Source organism: Lagopus muta, chromosome 9 (assembly GCF_023343835.1).
Source record: "Lagopus muta isolate bLagMut1 chromosome 9, bLagMut1 primary, whole genome shotgun sequence".
In the NCBI taxonomy this organism is placed as follows: domain Eukaryota; kingdom Metazoa; phylum Chordata; class Aves; order Galliformes; family Phasianidae; genus Lagopus; species Lagopus muta.
In genome coordinates, this window is record NC_064441.1 from 22,722,658 (window position 1) to 22,738,344 (window position 15,687).

The 15,687-nt window shown below is 43.4% G+C and overlaps 1 long non-coding RNA gene across 1 annotated transcript; it reads right to left on the reverse strand.

Annotated features, from left to right (window-relative positions):
• Positions 1-1,866: 1,866 nt before the first annotated feature.
• LOC125697557 (uncharacterized) lies at positions 1,867-15,273 on the reverse strand. The gene is made up of 3 exons (XR_007378847.1): positions 15,168-15,273; positions 4,052-4,173; positions 1,867-3,650 (listed from the first exon to the last, which is right to left on the reverse strand). It is a non-coding gene; the product is annotated as an uncharacterized LOC125697557 (long non-coding RNA).
• Positions 15,274-15,687: the final 414 nt, after the last annotated feature.

A 15,687-nucleotide genomic window follows, 5' to 3' on the forward strand; every position in this document is an offset into this window, starting at 1 on the left:
GGACATCATACGTCATTGCTTCTACACAGCAGAATTTATGAAGGGAAAGCTGACTTACTTGTATCTGTGGCTTCTTTTCCAGCAAGGCTAAAGCAGGTCACAGCAACCGAGGATTTGCACCGCACCTCTGGTTTCAGGCAGAAACCCATCTTACTAGGAGGACAAAGGCAAATAAATTATAAATAAAACTGCATAAAAGCTTTACAAACCACTGTTTTAAGAACTCAACTTTTCATCAATCTGTATTACTGTGCTCTCTGTGATGCCTCTTAATCTCAGCAGAGATACAGGCAGCCTGTATTCTTCTAACCTCAGCAGGCTGTCACTGGTCTTTGATACAGCAGCTGTCTCATAGCTACCACTAGATTTCAATTAAACCAGCCTATATTTAGGATGAAAATAGGGCTATTTTAAACTGCCATCCCTGCCAACTTTTATTCCCTCTCAGCAGTAGTTATTTTACTTGATGTTCCTGGTTTTAAGCTGTGTCACCTGTAAAATTAAAAAAGACACCAGAAACTGTGATGCATTTTATATTCACATCACCAAGTATCTATCATTAAAAGCAGCACTTCTTTGGAGAAGAACATGTTTAAAGATGATAAATAATAAAACGTTCTCTACTCATAACCAGGGCTGCTAGCATAGACTTGCCATGGTGGGACAGTACAAATGATTCTTCAGTGCCAAGAGGCATTAAATCAATGTGTTTTTCACTGATCACAGAGGTCTGTTTCTAACAGGAGCGCTCACAGACAGAAATGGCATGTGGGCCCAGCACAGATGTTATAGCTCAGCCCGTGTCACACACGCGCGTGCAAGCAGCTCTGGCCCTGCGCCGGCACTGAGAGCACACAGCTATGAGGAAATGAGTGGGAAGCTGTGTTTTCAGATGGTGCAATTACCTGGATGAAACGGAAGGCAAATTCTTTACTTTAATACAAAAGAAAAGTATTATTTGAGCCCCGTGAAATTTGACATGCTAGGAGCATAGCTAAAGCAAAACAAAACTTTTCCATGCAGAAGGCTGCTCACAAACAGCCTGTAGCTGCACTTACTGCCTTTTGGCTGAAGGTGTGGGCATTATTAAGCATGAGGGCTGTTTATCTGAGAGAAAGCCGATTGGAGAATGAATTAAAACAAACACGATCACATCCTGACATGCATAAAATGCTGATTGCTTCGCTTTTCTTGCATGTCGAGTGCTTACTCTTGCGAGGCATTTGGAGCTGTCAGCTCCAGCTGCACGTTGTGTGACAGAGAGGTGCTCAGCCCATCTGGAAAACCCTGGGCAGCAGGAGCGGGCCTCACACATGCGCTTGGTTTGCCCATACATTGTGCCATGGGAACAGTGGCAAGTGCAGACGGCCCTGTATGGCCATGCCAACTTCTGAGCAGGGCAGAGCGCCCGGGGGACACTGCGTGTGGCCCTGTGTGAGGGCCGGAGCGCCAGCGGGGTCACAGCTGTGAGCTCCACTAAACATTTGGAGGCAGCCTTTATTGGGTGCATTCATCATCTGCTTCAGCTGGGACGTAGAACGGACAGTGTGTGTGCCTTGGGCAGTTATTCAGCGTTCTGGCTTAGCCTTGCTCCTGTCAGCTAGGCCCTAAACACTGCTGTGCCTGCTGGACATTAACCGAGCTCGGCTTTCAGGGCAAAACAAGTGCGGTTTTGTTTTTTTCTTCCCCAGGCAAGATGGTATCAGAGCACTTCGAAACATCGCGGAATTTATTTCCATAACGAAGATGCACCTATAGCTGTCAAGGCTTCTTTATGTTTTAACATTTAAAACAAACCAGAAGTTGTGCGCCCCTCTGCTTATTCTTGCTAATGACTGAATCTCTTTGGCTGAAACCTAGAAAACAAGCCAAAAAAAAAAAAAAAAAAAAGGCTATAAGTAGTCATTTAGCTTGGAAAATAACCATGACTGGAAAAACAAGCTAACTGGTTTCAGTATAACAAAAAGATAAGCAACTGGTAAGAAAAGAACCCTATAGTGAGAATCAGCTGTGAACCCACTCTTCGTTCACCCACTGGATCATAGTTTGGTGTTAATTGTGTCTGTGGGAAAGAAAGTTCTTAGAGCAGAATTTTCCTTATCTGGGAGAGAAAGGCATAACAAAAATCTTTGAATAATAGAAATTCAGATGAGAGGAGACCCCTTCTTTTTTCTAACCACTAGGGAAGCAGCTCTGTGAGCAGACCATTCAGGGATGTGTTACAATTTCCATTTCTTCAAGTCTTAAAGTCCAAAGCAGACATACATCTAAAAATATGTCAGTTCTAACAGATGCTGGGAGATCAGTGTGAGGATTTCTCAGCAGAATGGGCAGACCCATAGGATGTCGGGCTACAGAATCCTGTGTGCGCCTTCAAATGTTACTCTTTTCACAATAAGCACACTAAACAACAAGCACTGTCTTTGGAATCAGGAACTGAAATAGGCATTTTTCTGAAATGTGCTGCTTTTGGACCAGCCCGAGGGCTGCTAACCTTTTTTCCCATTTCACATACACCCAGAGCCCCTTTTGCCAGGAGTGATGCTCCAACCACAGCTGCCCCACAGCAGAAATGGGCGCAGCAGCATTCTGCCTGCCCAGATTTCAGCACACCTGTACAGCACATGAGCCTCGTCTCATGCGCATGGCTTAAACTCCATACTGCAAGGTCACACGGCATCTCTGGAATCCCATGTAGACACACAGAAGTTACTCTGAAAAAACCTCACAGCCTCCCACAACTTCTGTTCTAGTGTTAACCAGTGCAGCTGACTAAAAAATTGTATTCTTATAATTGATTGCCTTCATTTCTAGCTCTTCCTGCTTCCTTTTGATGCAGTTTAGTACCACCTCTGGTCTTTTCCTTTTGCTTAAAAGCATTCACAGATTCTGCACCTTTAGAACCACGCCGGATGTCTCAGTACTTGATATATCTTTAATTCTTTGTTGGTTTTCAGAGGCCCTGAGCTCCAAAACCTTCGTGCCTTCGTGCGTATAAACCATTCCTTCTCAATTTATTCCACCTCTGATCCCTGTGTGCCGGTTGCCAGTTTCCCCCCTTGCTCCTCATCGTGAAGCTGACAAGGAGCACAGTGGAGCTGACACAGTGAGGCACAGTGATCCTGTGGGAATGGCTGCAGATTGACAACTGACAGTGGAACAAGCAACAGCGAGCAGGTTTTAACCCTGAGAGCTGATTTCACATTTAATGTTCCTTGAGATGCTGTAGGAATAAACAGGTACTTCAGATTTACTCGTTTTTGTGACGCTTGTTGGAAAAAATATGACTACTTTAGAGCCTTTGCCCAGAGGAATCTCAGTTTTGCAGGGTGTTTTATAGTCTCCAGGCCTGCTCTCATTTCCTAGAGCCAGAGCAAGAGTGACGTGAAGACTGGAGCTATGAGGAAGGCTGGTGGGCCTGAGAAAATCGGGCTTGATGTGGTGGTAATGAGGGGCCATGCAGAGATAGTGAAAAAATGAGTTTTGTTGGCCTGCTGAAGGCTTTCAGCATGCCAGGAACAGCGGGGGGCTGTGGCCCTGGGCCCCCGAAGCCTCCCCCATCCATAACTGGGCTGTCCAAGTGCCACGGCTGGGGGTCACTGCTGCAGCTCCCTCATTGTGCTCCAGGGCCCAAGCACCATAAGCTCCACCTGCATGGGGAAAACAGGACAAACACAGGGAGGAAAACTAGCAGCTACCCACTGTAAGCACTGTCTATGCTCTTCCCTGCCCCCGGGGGAACACATACGCTTCCACAGCAGTCCAGCCATAAATCTGACTTCATCCCAAATCCCAGGGGACAGGGAGATGTTTTTTGTTTTGTTAGCTTTGGAAAATAGCAGTTGCAGCACAGGGGACTTGGCCCTGTGATATACCTACATATGCACAGCATTCTCCTTCTATACCCATTAGAGCACCACATATGCCTAAAGTACATTTTTCTGGCCAGAACCCATACTATTAGTTTCTGCTTTGTCCTACATCCAGAAACCGATTTTACACCTACTGTTCTGGGGGATGCTGTATGAATACAGAGATCGGTCATTCTTACTCCTTTTGCAGGTGAAGCCATTCAGTTCCAGCCAGATCAGTTGCTTTATGTTCCAACTTCAGTGCTGCAAGACCTTCAGGCAAGCTGGGGGATGATGTGGGGACAGCAGCAGCCCAAAAACACTAGAAGGGATAAGGATGGATAAACTGCAAGAGAAAAGGAGCACAGAATCCAACAGCAATAGTTTTGGGGTGCAGAAGATGATGGGGGTGCTACTTGGAAGGAAGAGGCTGCACTAAATGACCGTTACTTATGAGAAGTTTGACTGATAGCACACTAGGTTGAACACACACACATGTATGCATTAAAGTCTCCTTTCTTAATCTTATGTGCACTCACTGTTATAGATATATACAGTCATGGAGAACAACACAAATAGATAACCCTGCAAGCTCTGTTTGCATTAGGGCTAAAAGTTGAAGCACAAATTCCCAAAATGAACACTCAGTCCCTAAAAATCTTTCCTGTGGCTGTTATCATAGCAATAACCACTATAGAGAAAAGAGATTTGATGTCAGCTTATAAAGCAATTGGTGCTTTTACCAGATTGGCCTGAAACACCTCCTGGTAGAGAGTAAATGAATGGCAGCATGCTGCAGCTAGGCTCACCAAGCATGCTTAGATATTGTGGATACGTTCATTGCAGGTGTCATGGTGCCCAGTTTGCCTTGGAGGGCATTCCCTCCAGATTCTCCCTGTGCACCTGCAGGGTCAAAACAAGAGTGGATAGCTAGTATTCCTAAGGCAGGCCTTGCCTTTGACAGAAGGTGGGAGCAGATGGGGTCCCTTCTAACCTATGTTCTATGACCATATGAGAAAAAGAAGGATAAAGATTTCAAATTCCTTCTGAGACGTTCTGTTAGAAAAAAAAAAAAAAGCAAACGAACAAACCTGCAGAATATACATATTCTGGACAAACCTGGTCAAAGACCAAGCTATCTTGTTCTGCTAATGCTGGTTTCTTAACAGTTAGAAAATTTGATTAACACATCTAATAGGCAGAGAGTGCCTAACAGCTGTCAGTGACTGTCAGCCTCTGGCTGGTTGCTTGTCCTGTAAAGATTAAAGCAGCAGTGAACCTACTTTGCAGTGGAGTCAAGGAACTAAATAAGAACATTAGCCTTTGTGAGAATGAATGCTTCACCAATGAAGACAACTTTAATCTCTTAAACAAAAAAAGATGCCGCTATTCTTTATAAACGCAGCATTTTAAAAATGCCAAGATCACCTATGTGGGGGAGAGCTGTGGGATCCAGTTATCATCACACCTAGTTAACATCACAGAAACTATCTTCCCCTGTCATAGTCACATGGACTGCTGGTGTATTAGAACTGGGTAGGATCGCACATGTTTTTCCAGGAGAAGAAGAAATACTGTTCACAGGAGCTGTCTCTGCTTAACAATGTCTTAAATGATGCTACAGAGAGCAGAAGCTGTTCTCAGGAATGTATTTGCATTGTTTCACACAGTAGATATCTGTTATTAAGCTGATAGCCATGTTTAGGGCTGTCTATGTATCAATTTTATTACTCTGTTTGTTAGCAGTAGAGTTGCCATTAGCACAAGTTTACTTCTAGAGGTTGCTACACGCAGAGTTTCTGACCTCTGTGGAAAATTTATGGCAAGATTTTGGGTCAGAAAATGAAAAATACTTTATTCCCCTTCCAGCCAAGAAAAGCCCGAGCAGAGAGACAGGAATGGATGGAACACAGTCAACGGGGAATCAAAATGATTAACAGATAGATGGCTCTGACAAGCAGTACTGTACTAAAGGTTAAGCCTGGATTTAAATGAGAGACTGCACATTTAGAGCAACCCTCCCACTATATAAAGCCTATTACAGAGATCTGTAAAGTCAGTACATTACCTAGATTACATCCAGGAGACTGCAAACATCCCAGAGCCAGGGGCTTTCCTCATCCCACAGATGTGCACAGTATGCAGGACCAGAATTATCTTTGCTGAGAGCTCAAGACTGTCACGAAATGCAGACAGTTACCAGAAGGGAGCTGTTTGGTGCCGTTGTTACTTGGGGCAAGCATCATGCTTTGCATTAACCAAAAAGTGACATTGGATGCAGCTGAACTAACCCACTGTAGGAGCTGTGTGTTCCACATCCTGCCCCACTTAAAAGAAATTGTAAGCCAAACACATTTCTTTGTTACCTACTCGGGAAATTTTGACATCAGGGCACAATAACATTATATAAATATTAACTGATCTTTCTTCATAGGCTAAAAATAAAAAAGTAATTAAAAAAAAACAAACATAAAAACCACTTCAAATACGGTATTAAAAATTCTGAAACCAGAAGACCAGATCTGATTGACAGTAACTCATCTTCCCTAGTTTCTCTTCTTCTTTTTCCTCATAGTTTCCATCTTTGCAATAGAATGAATGGTAGGTGACCATTTGCTTTCAGGTGGGTACAGCATGTAGCACCTTCGGAACTGTAATTCAGTCTTAATTAACATCCACTTAAATAAAGTTAATGGACAGGGCAGTTGTCCATTAAGCAAATGAAACTGGAAATTAGAGCCTAATTGTCAAAAGAGATGTCTAATGAGCATCTGACAGCTTTTATGGTTGTTTTTTTTTTCCTTAATTCAGATGAAATCAACAAAGTAAAGTCTCTTTTTTTTTGTCTTATTTTCTGTCATTTAAGTGAAATATGCTGATTTTATTTCAAGTTTTAAGTCTTTTAAGAACATAAGTGCTGGCTGGGTTTAGGAAAACCATGCCATATTTGTGGAATACTAATTAAGAAAATCCAACTCAAAACAACTCTCCCCTCTGTTTAAAGAGAATGTTTGTGGATATCGAATTCTGTCATCAGCTATTATTCAAATTGAAATAGGTCAGGTCCCTGAACACCTGGAAATTAGCCTGGAAATTCCCTCAATTAATGAATTTATCCTGCTTCTCACTTAACACTCGGACAGCCATAGCTGTAGAATGTAAAATCAATCTTACACTGTTGCTTTCTGTGGAAGGGTATTTTCACGGCACTCCGACCCTTGAGAGAAAGATGAGTGCTTTTTAATTCTCCTCCACGCTTTTGCTCAGCAAATGCCCAGCTCTGCTTCTGAGCCAGTGGCCTGACTTGAGCCACAGGGGCTCCAACAGCCCCATAGCCTTAGGAACTGGGATGCGTGGCAAAAACCTGAATTTACAGCTCTTTACAATGCGTGTTCTTACAGCAAGGTGCTTACACTGCTTCAGAGAGAAATGTATCTTATTGCCTTACCACCTCTATCAGCACAGCACGTTCCCATTTAATTTACTTACACAAATTAGCTTTTTTCAGTAAGAAATCAGTCACAAGCATCAGTTTTTATGTCCCTTTCTTTCCTTTCTAACTGCTTGTGCATAAGGCTCGTTCTGGAGCACCACATCATGCTGCAGAGTGCCACCTCCTGTGGGACTTAAAGGCAAATCCAACCACACAGGTGTTCACCTCTTTTGGAGCTTGCTGTAGGCCTTTCATAAGGTTTCATTTCTCCTGCTCTGGGCATAAGGAGTCGTGCCAGTTCTGTCCCGGGCTGGCATAGCAGTGTGACAGGGCACAGCAGGCGGGAATTGGGGATCTGTGTGCTGCATGGGGCTGTGGGCCAGGCTCTAGACTTGATCTCACCCACGTCTGCCGATGACACAAAACCTTTATCATTCACACTCACTGTGCAAGCCCATGCAGAGTGACAAATATATAGAAATAGATATATATAATCTCTGCCGTTGTTGCTATGCTTTCATTTAAAATACACTAGTGGCAATCACTAAACCGCTTTAGAAAAGTAGGTGATGCCTCTCTATCTGTATGGCAAAAGCACCACAAGATCTTTGGTGTCTGTTTGCCCTAGATATGCTCCCATCAGACCTAATTAATGGAAAGAAATAAGCAAGATGATTTTTCAGTGTCTAAGGTTTTCCCTCACAGGAGTACACTATTACCAGTATTAAAGCAAGTAGGACATTGTTATTAAGCTTTCTAACAATTATGCTATTTGTAGGTCGTCATCACAGATATCACAGAATGGTTTGGGTTGGAAGGACCTTTCAGATCTCCTGGTTCCAACCCCTGCTGTAGGCAGGGACACCTCCCATAGCCCAGGTTGCTCACAGCCCCATCCAGCCTGGCCTGGAGTGCTCCCAGGGAGGAGCCACAGCCTCACTGGGCAACCTGTTCCAGGGTCTCACCACCCTCACAGGAAAGAACTTCTTCCTAATATCTAATCTAAGATACATTGTATATAGAAACACAATGAATCAAGTGAAAGCCTTTGATGAAATGAAATGTTGTCAACATCCCCTAATAACATAACCCACACAGTAATTAAAAATGAGCAAACTAAAAAAGATGCAATGCAAGTAGCTGAAGCGTGGTGGTGGATTATGTTGAGCACGAATGTAACAGCAATTTCTATGCTATTGTTTTTGATTGGGTGGCTTTAGTTCCATGGAAGAGAATGCTCATTTGAGTTTACTGCCAATGTTCGCAGCCCATAGCCAGGATAAAATAGTCATATTTTTTTAAAAAGCACTGGGTTAGCTTGACATTTAAGGACTTTGTTGAAATACTGGGCTAGGATAAGAAAAACCCACTGTACCTGCACAGAGCATGCTTTCCAGCGGGTGCTGAGTGCAGCCTCCATGTTTCCTTTTGGCTGCATGGCCTCAGCCTGGCTCTGCTGCCTGTGCCACAGGCTGTGCACAGGGCTTTGGCTGGCCACCCATCCCCAGCCACGGTCCCGTGATGCTCCCATTCTCCTGACCTTCCATTCCCAGGTTCTCACAGGACAAGGGACCATGGTTGTCTTCATGCTTGCTAACTTCTACTTCCAACGCATGCTTGAAATGGATCTTGAATCCTAATCCAATTCTAATCGTCAAAATCTGGTGTTGAAGATAACTGGTGTTCAAAATTATCAAACTCCTCAGTTCTTCTCACAACAAAGAAACTCGTCCTTTCCCTTCTTTTCTGAAGATTTGAAATATTTTACCTGAGTAAGACTAGATTAAAAATGAGCTTTGTACAAATGGAAATGGGTATTAGCCCAGAGGGAGCCATGAGATGAAAACAGACCTGTGGCCACGATGTGGAACAAGTCAGGTCAAGTCACCTTCACTGGCTTCACCCCTACATCTTGCTGACAGGATCGTCAGATACGCACTGAAGTTAAAAAAGCATGTCTAATTTACATGCCTAATAGCCATATATGCAAATGAAGCCCTGAGAGGCAGTCCTTAAAGGCAGAAGCAAAATAACATTCATGTAGAACCTGGGAGTAACAGGCAGTTTCAGACTCCCGTGATCACAGAACTCACCTCGTGGCCGAGCAGAGCCTCTTACTGTGAAAACAAGCCAGGTTAAGGCACGTTCAAAATCAGGCTCTGATCACATAGTTGTCAGGAACTCCCTGGGGTTTGCTCAGAGCATCTCTGAAGTCAGATCACACCTCCCTGCTGGCTATGGGAAGAGCTGCAGTGGGGGGGCTGCTGGGTGGAAGCAGGGTGCTGAGTCTGGCTGTTGCTACAGGGACGGCCCTTCCTTCTCAGCAGGAGGACCAGCTACTACACAAAGGACTTATCCCAGGTTGCATCACTGCCAGGCAGCAAAACCAGTAATTTAAGGAATATAGAGCATTTTGGATGGAAACTGTCACTTTCTTGAGGTTCACCCTGCCACATTCAGCTGTTGTTTCTGTCTGTACCCTCTACTGGATTTTCTCTTGATGTTCTGAAACTGAACTGTTAAGCAGTAAATCCTAATAATTGAATAAACTGTCACCAATAGTCTCTAATGGAGACAGTGAGGAGGTTGCTCTGTGATGTGGCTGGAAAGAAATTGCTTTATGGCTTCCCAGGGAAGCTTGGCTCATAGGGCAGAGGCAGACAGACACACACGCACTGTGTGGCCATTATAAGGGTGCAATTGCATTTTGCACTCAGTGCAACCCAGCAGTGGCCTCTATTCCTTCCACCCAGCCTTGTACTCAATCTAGCAATCACCAGTTTGGTTTGTTTTAGATCCAAAACTTGGCACTTAAATGCAGTGTATCCTTAAGGAACACAAACACCAACGTTCCTCCTAGAGTCCACTGAGGATAACTTCCTGGTATTGAACAGACCAAACAGAAGTGAAGCATTACTGGACCTGGTGCTCACCAATGCAAAGAAATCATTAAAGAAGTTAAGACTGGAGGCAGCCTAGGATGTATTAAGCACATCCTGGTTGAGTGCAGTATCTCAAGGAACCTGGGTCTAGCAAAGAGTGGATTCAAGAACTTCAGGAGAACAAACTTGCAGCTCTTTAAGGAATTACTCAGGAGATCCCCTGAGAAGCTGTCTTTAGAGACATAGCAGTGAAATAGAGCTGGCAACTCCTCAAGGACACTTTTCTGAGAGTGCAAGAGCTCCTCATGACCCAGCATAAAAAAAAAAAAAAATCAAGCAGAGGAAGCAAGGAACTGGTATGGCTGGGCAAAGAACTGCTGGTCAAACTGAGGAAAAAGAAGGGAAAGTATAGGTAGTGCAAGCAGGAATGGGTGGATTGGGAAGAATATAGAGATGTTGTCCAGATGTGTCTGGACATGGATACAAGGTGGGATCAGGAAAGACAAAATGCAGATGGAATTGAACTTAGAGAGGGCTGTGAAAAATAACAAAACGGGATTTTTTAGAAAATTGGTCATAAGAGGCAGGTAAAGGAGAGTGTACTCCCTCTGATAAATGAGAAGGGAGAATTGGCTTCTTCAGGCATGGAGAAAGCTGAGGCACTCAACAAGATCTTTGTCTTGGACTTCACTGCCAGTCAAGCTTCTGGTGCCTATTGTGCCTCTTAACTTCTAGGCAGGGGCCAGGGGAGTGAAATCCCTCCCAGTGTTAGAGCAGAGCAAGTCTGATCTGCCTCTTGAGGCTGAATGTGTACAAGTCTATGGGGCCAGACGGTGTGTATCCCAGTGTTCTGAAGGAACTGGCTGATGTGGTTGTCAAGCCACTCTGCATCTTATCTGAAAAGCTGTGGCTGTCAGATAAAGTCCCTGGTGACTGGAGAAAGGGAAACATCACTCCCATTTTTCAGAAGGGGAGACCCTCAGAGCTGCAGACCAATGAGCCTCACTTCTCTGCTTGGAGAATCATGAAGCACATCCTACTGGAAGCTATGTTAAGCCACATGTGAGATGAGGAGGTGATTCAAGACAGCCAGCATGGCTTCTCCAAGGGCAAATCGTGTCTGACCAATCTGGTGGCTTCCTATGATGGAGCAACGGTATCAGTGAACTGAGGAAAGGCAACTGATGTCATCTACCTGGACTTGTGCAAGGCTTTTGACTTGAGCCCACATCCCATTCTTATCTCTAAGTTGGAGAAATATGGATTTGAGGGCTGGATTATTAGGTGAATAAAGAATTGGTTGGATGGTCCCAGCCAGAGGGTTGCTGTAGTCAGTGGCTCTATATCGAGGTGGAGGCTGGTCACAACTGGTGTCCACCAGGGGTCTGTTTTATCAGTGACATAGACACTGGATTGAGTGTGCCCTCAATGCTGATGACACTAAGCTGAGTGGTACAGCTGATACAACAGCAGGGACACCATTTAGAGGTACCTGGACAGCCTTGAGATGTGGACCCACATGAACCGAATGTAGAAATAGAGGATCTTTAAGGTCTCTTCCAACCCAGGCCTTTCTATAAGATTATATGATTCTTAGCAGTGTTTCTCAGTGGTGAACTTTCCCAACTTGCTAAAAACACACGCTCAATTTCTAATTTAAATTTGTCTGTTAGCTTGCAGCAATATATTTTTGTTATGTCCTTCTTCACTGGTTTAATAAAATCTTTATTTTGTGGTTTCCCTCTCCATGAAGACACTATTCATTAGACAGCTCTCCCCCTCATCTTTTTGATAACTCAAATACACCAAATTCTCAAATATACACTTATTTCTAATTCACAGAATCATAGAATGGCTTAGATTGGAAGGGACCTTTGAGATCATCTAGTTCCAACACCCTGCAATAGGCATTCACTGCAGAGCTATGAAAAACCTTGAATCTAAAAACAGTAATCTTCCTTCCCTGTACCTTTACAAAACATTCTTCTCACACAACCTCAGTCTCTAAATAGTTCCCCCCTCCCACCCCCTCACACTCCCCATCCATTTAAGTGCTGTCTTTTCTTTATCTGAGAGAGAGCCCTTCTGAACAACCATTTATGGTTGAGACTGCCATATATTGCTTACAAGCTCTAGCATTTATTACAGGATCCAGGTAGGGTTTGTTTTGTTTTGTTTTTCTCATATCAAGGTCCAGACAGGACTATCCTGTACCAAGTAATTGATGCTTCTTGTTTTAGTCAAAGTCAGCTGTAATTGTTGCATGCAAGCTGTGACATCTCTTCAGTATAAGTCACTGTATAAGATGCTTACTCTCCCACACACCAAAGTTTTACCTGCACTGCCAATAGCTACTCTTTCTTAAACATCCCATACCAAGTTCTGATGCACCTCTAAGTCTTGGGAGTGCAAAGAGATGAGAGCACCCACAATGTACTTTTCTGCTTGAGATAGAATGAAGTGCATAGGTCCCTGAATTGGTGAAAGCTCAAGGCAGGAAAAACAAAACCCATGAAGTTTTGTGGTGGCTCCTTAGCCTTGGTTTGGATGCAGTTTAATTGTGTTGCCCTCAGGCTGTGTGGGAATGATGAAGCAGTTCTCCCAGCAGATTTTATCACCTCTCTGGCAGTGCCTAACCAAGACCATGTCCAGACATGAGCTTGCAGCAGCAGCAGCACAGACACCTTTGCTTTTAGATCCAGCACAGCAAGCATAGATTCAATCTCTCTGCAGGCATAGAAAGACACTCAGCATCACTGTCTGCTTGGTCATGCATTTGTGCAGCTGGCACTGGGTGCAGGCTCCCATCCAGAACCTAAACTGACTGGTGTTCCTTTGAAAATCAGTCTGGCTGATGGGATCTGCTGCCCAGGAACCTCTATTACATGGCCCTGTTCCTGCAGTTCCCAGCACCAGGAGACAGATAGCCAGTGCTCCTTGTGGATGCTGAAGGGCTGATGCTATCACTATAGAACGAAGCCTAAAAAACCTCACTGTCTCTAGAAACTATCCTGAAAGGGCAGGATTTCCTATAGCCAGGACTCTTTGCTTCAGACTCTTTTCACCTGCTTCGCTGCAATACTTGAAGTTCAGTTATTAGGAGCATGCAGCTTATCAGTTAAATGCATTTCTGAGTAGTTCTTTGTCATCTCCCTTCAATACTGTTAGATTTTGAGTGAAGCTGTTTATAAGCCATTATACAGAGATACCTTTTATGTGTGCTAAAGAGCCCTTTCTCCAAGATCTTTACACTCAAACTCCAATGTATAATCAGCTTTTACAGCTATACTGAAGTCTTCAGAATAGGCAGGTGGGTTTTTTTGGTTTTTTTGTTTGTTTGTTTTTTCCCCCACCCTGGAAATCCCTGGTATATTTTTAATTATGCCATTGCTCAATACATTTAATATAACACATACAACATTTTATCATGAAAAATGCAGTTACCTTTAACAGTTTCTAGCCAGAAATGCTGATCTGACATTTTCTCCTAGCAAATGCTTAAACCACCACTTATACATTACAAAATAGAAAAGAATCTCTTCTCTGATGGGAGAAATTATAGAAATTAATGCTTATGCTGCTGTAAATAGCTTTAAATGACATTTAACGTGGGTGTAAATGAGGGTACCATTATGGCTGTACTCATTTACATCAGGCCACTAACTAGCCCCAAACCCTGTGTAACTCTAGCATTAATTACTGGTGCTTTTTTAATGAGTAGTCTTCTGTTACTTATTCAGCAGGTGGGCTGCCCTTCATTCATCTGATTACAAAATTACAGAATATCCTGAAATAGGATCCCAGAAAAGGAAATCTGAAGGTTACCTACTTACTGTTTCTTACTGCACCTGAAATATGTATTTCCTTTGGAAAAAGAAGGGAGGATGACAATAGCTGAATAATGCAGAGCCTTCCCTTGATCTTGCAGGCAGCAAGATCCCAAATCATCTGACATCACACAGTGCAGTCACTTCACACAAGATTAAAAACAGCACTGTGGTATCCTGATAAATTTCAGTACGCAGATCAGCTGCCTGTGCATGTTGCACCCATTGGTCTGGTCGCTAGTTTATTTTGATAGCTAATGTATTGCGTCCTCTCAGGTAATATTTTTCTAACACTAGGACATTTAATCTGAGAGTCAAATTTAGGATGTTTAAATCTATTCCCATCCTCTGCACATGGTGTGCATTTTGTCACTATTACTGTAGCTGAATGCTGTGAGGCATATTAACAAATCTCATTCGCAGAAGTTTGCTATTTCTTTTACAATAACTTTGCTGTAGAAACTGCAGCCAGCTCACTGTGTGTGTGAAGTCAGCAGAACAACTCATTTCCTTCTATAATAAGACTCCAGTCTCTGGTTGGGATGGTTGGTTGCCAGAAGAAGTGATTTTCTTAAGAATGGAAGCACACAATTGCTTTCCTAGCTGGTCTATTATTCACTGTCAGTCTAAAGATCTCACCATTTGTTTGAGCGTTTACTTGGAGCTTTCTTTTTTCATTAAAAAGCATACATCACCTTCTCCCTTCAGATAACCATTTATTTAAATGATGTAGCTGCTTGCTTCACAACAGCTCCCTCACTCACACTTGGAACTTGATGATCCCCGAGCTTCTTTCCAACCCAAGCCATTCTATGATTCTATGAATTCTCCCCCAAATTTGTGTGTGGCCAGCTCCACACTGATGCGACATCGTATTGATCCCATTGATTCTAAATGCTGCCAACCAGAGTTTAGCACGTTATTTCCTAAAATTTTCAGACAATCACCCTCTGAAAGTCAAATCTACTGAAAGACCTCCATGTTAATATATGAAAAAATAAATCAGAACTGCTGCTCATCTATTAATAGTAATTAGGAAGAATCATAAGGCAACAAACACGGTGTAGCAATTGGACAGATCAGTACAGTGGGAAAGGCATTACAACAAGGGTGTGACGACAAAGAACTGACAAGATAGAGAGGTACTATAAAGGAAGGGCAGAAGATTGCTCACCTGTAACAGAAGATTCCATTTTCACAGGGAAAAGCTTCACCAAAGAGGAATTTCCAGTGGCAGTCAGCCCTTCAATGAGGTCTAAGAGAGGCTGCACCCCTTCCTGTCTCGCAGCTGCATTGCCTTCACCTGCGCTCCCAGGGCTGACTGGGTCCTTTCCCCAGCTGCTCAATCAGTGGTTCAGACCATGACTCAACAGTTCCCATACACACGGCCACATGTGGAGGAGGATGTGCACCTTCTGTTGGTCCAAAATTTGTGTTCAAAAACAACTTCTAGGTCTTATTTAGGACATATCTTTTACTTTTCCCCACAGGTGTATCACTTGGTCCAGTAAGAAGATTTCTGGCCTCCCTTCCAATCTTTCTAATAATTAGTAATTGTGAGCTAGCTTGGACATTCTGGTGAGACTTAGGATATAAGGCCATAAATTAGGTCACCTGCCCTCAGTGGACCCTCCACTTCCCGTCTGTATTGTAATTGCACTTCTACAAATGCAGTACAGGGGAAGGAGAAATGT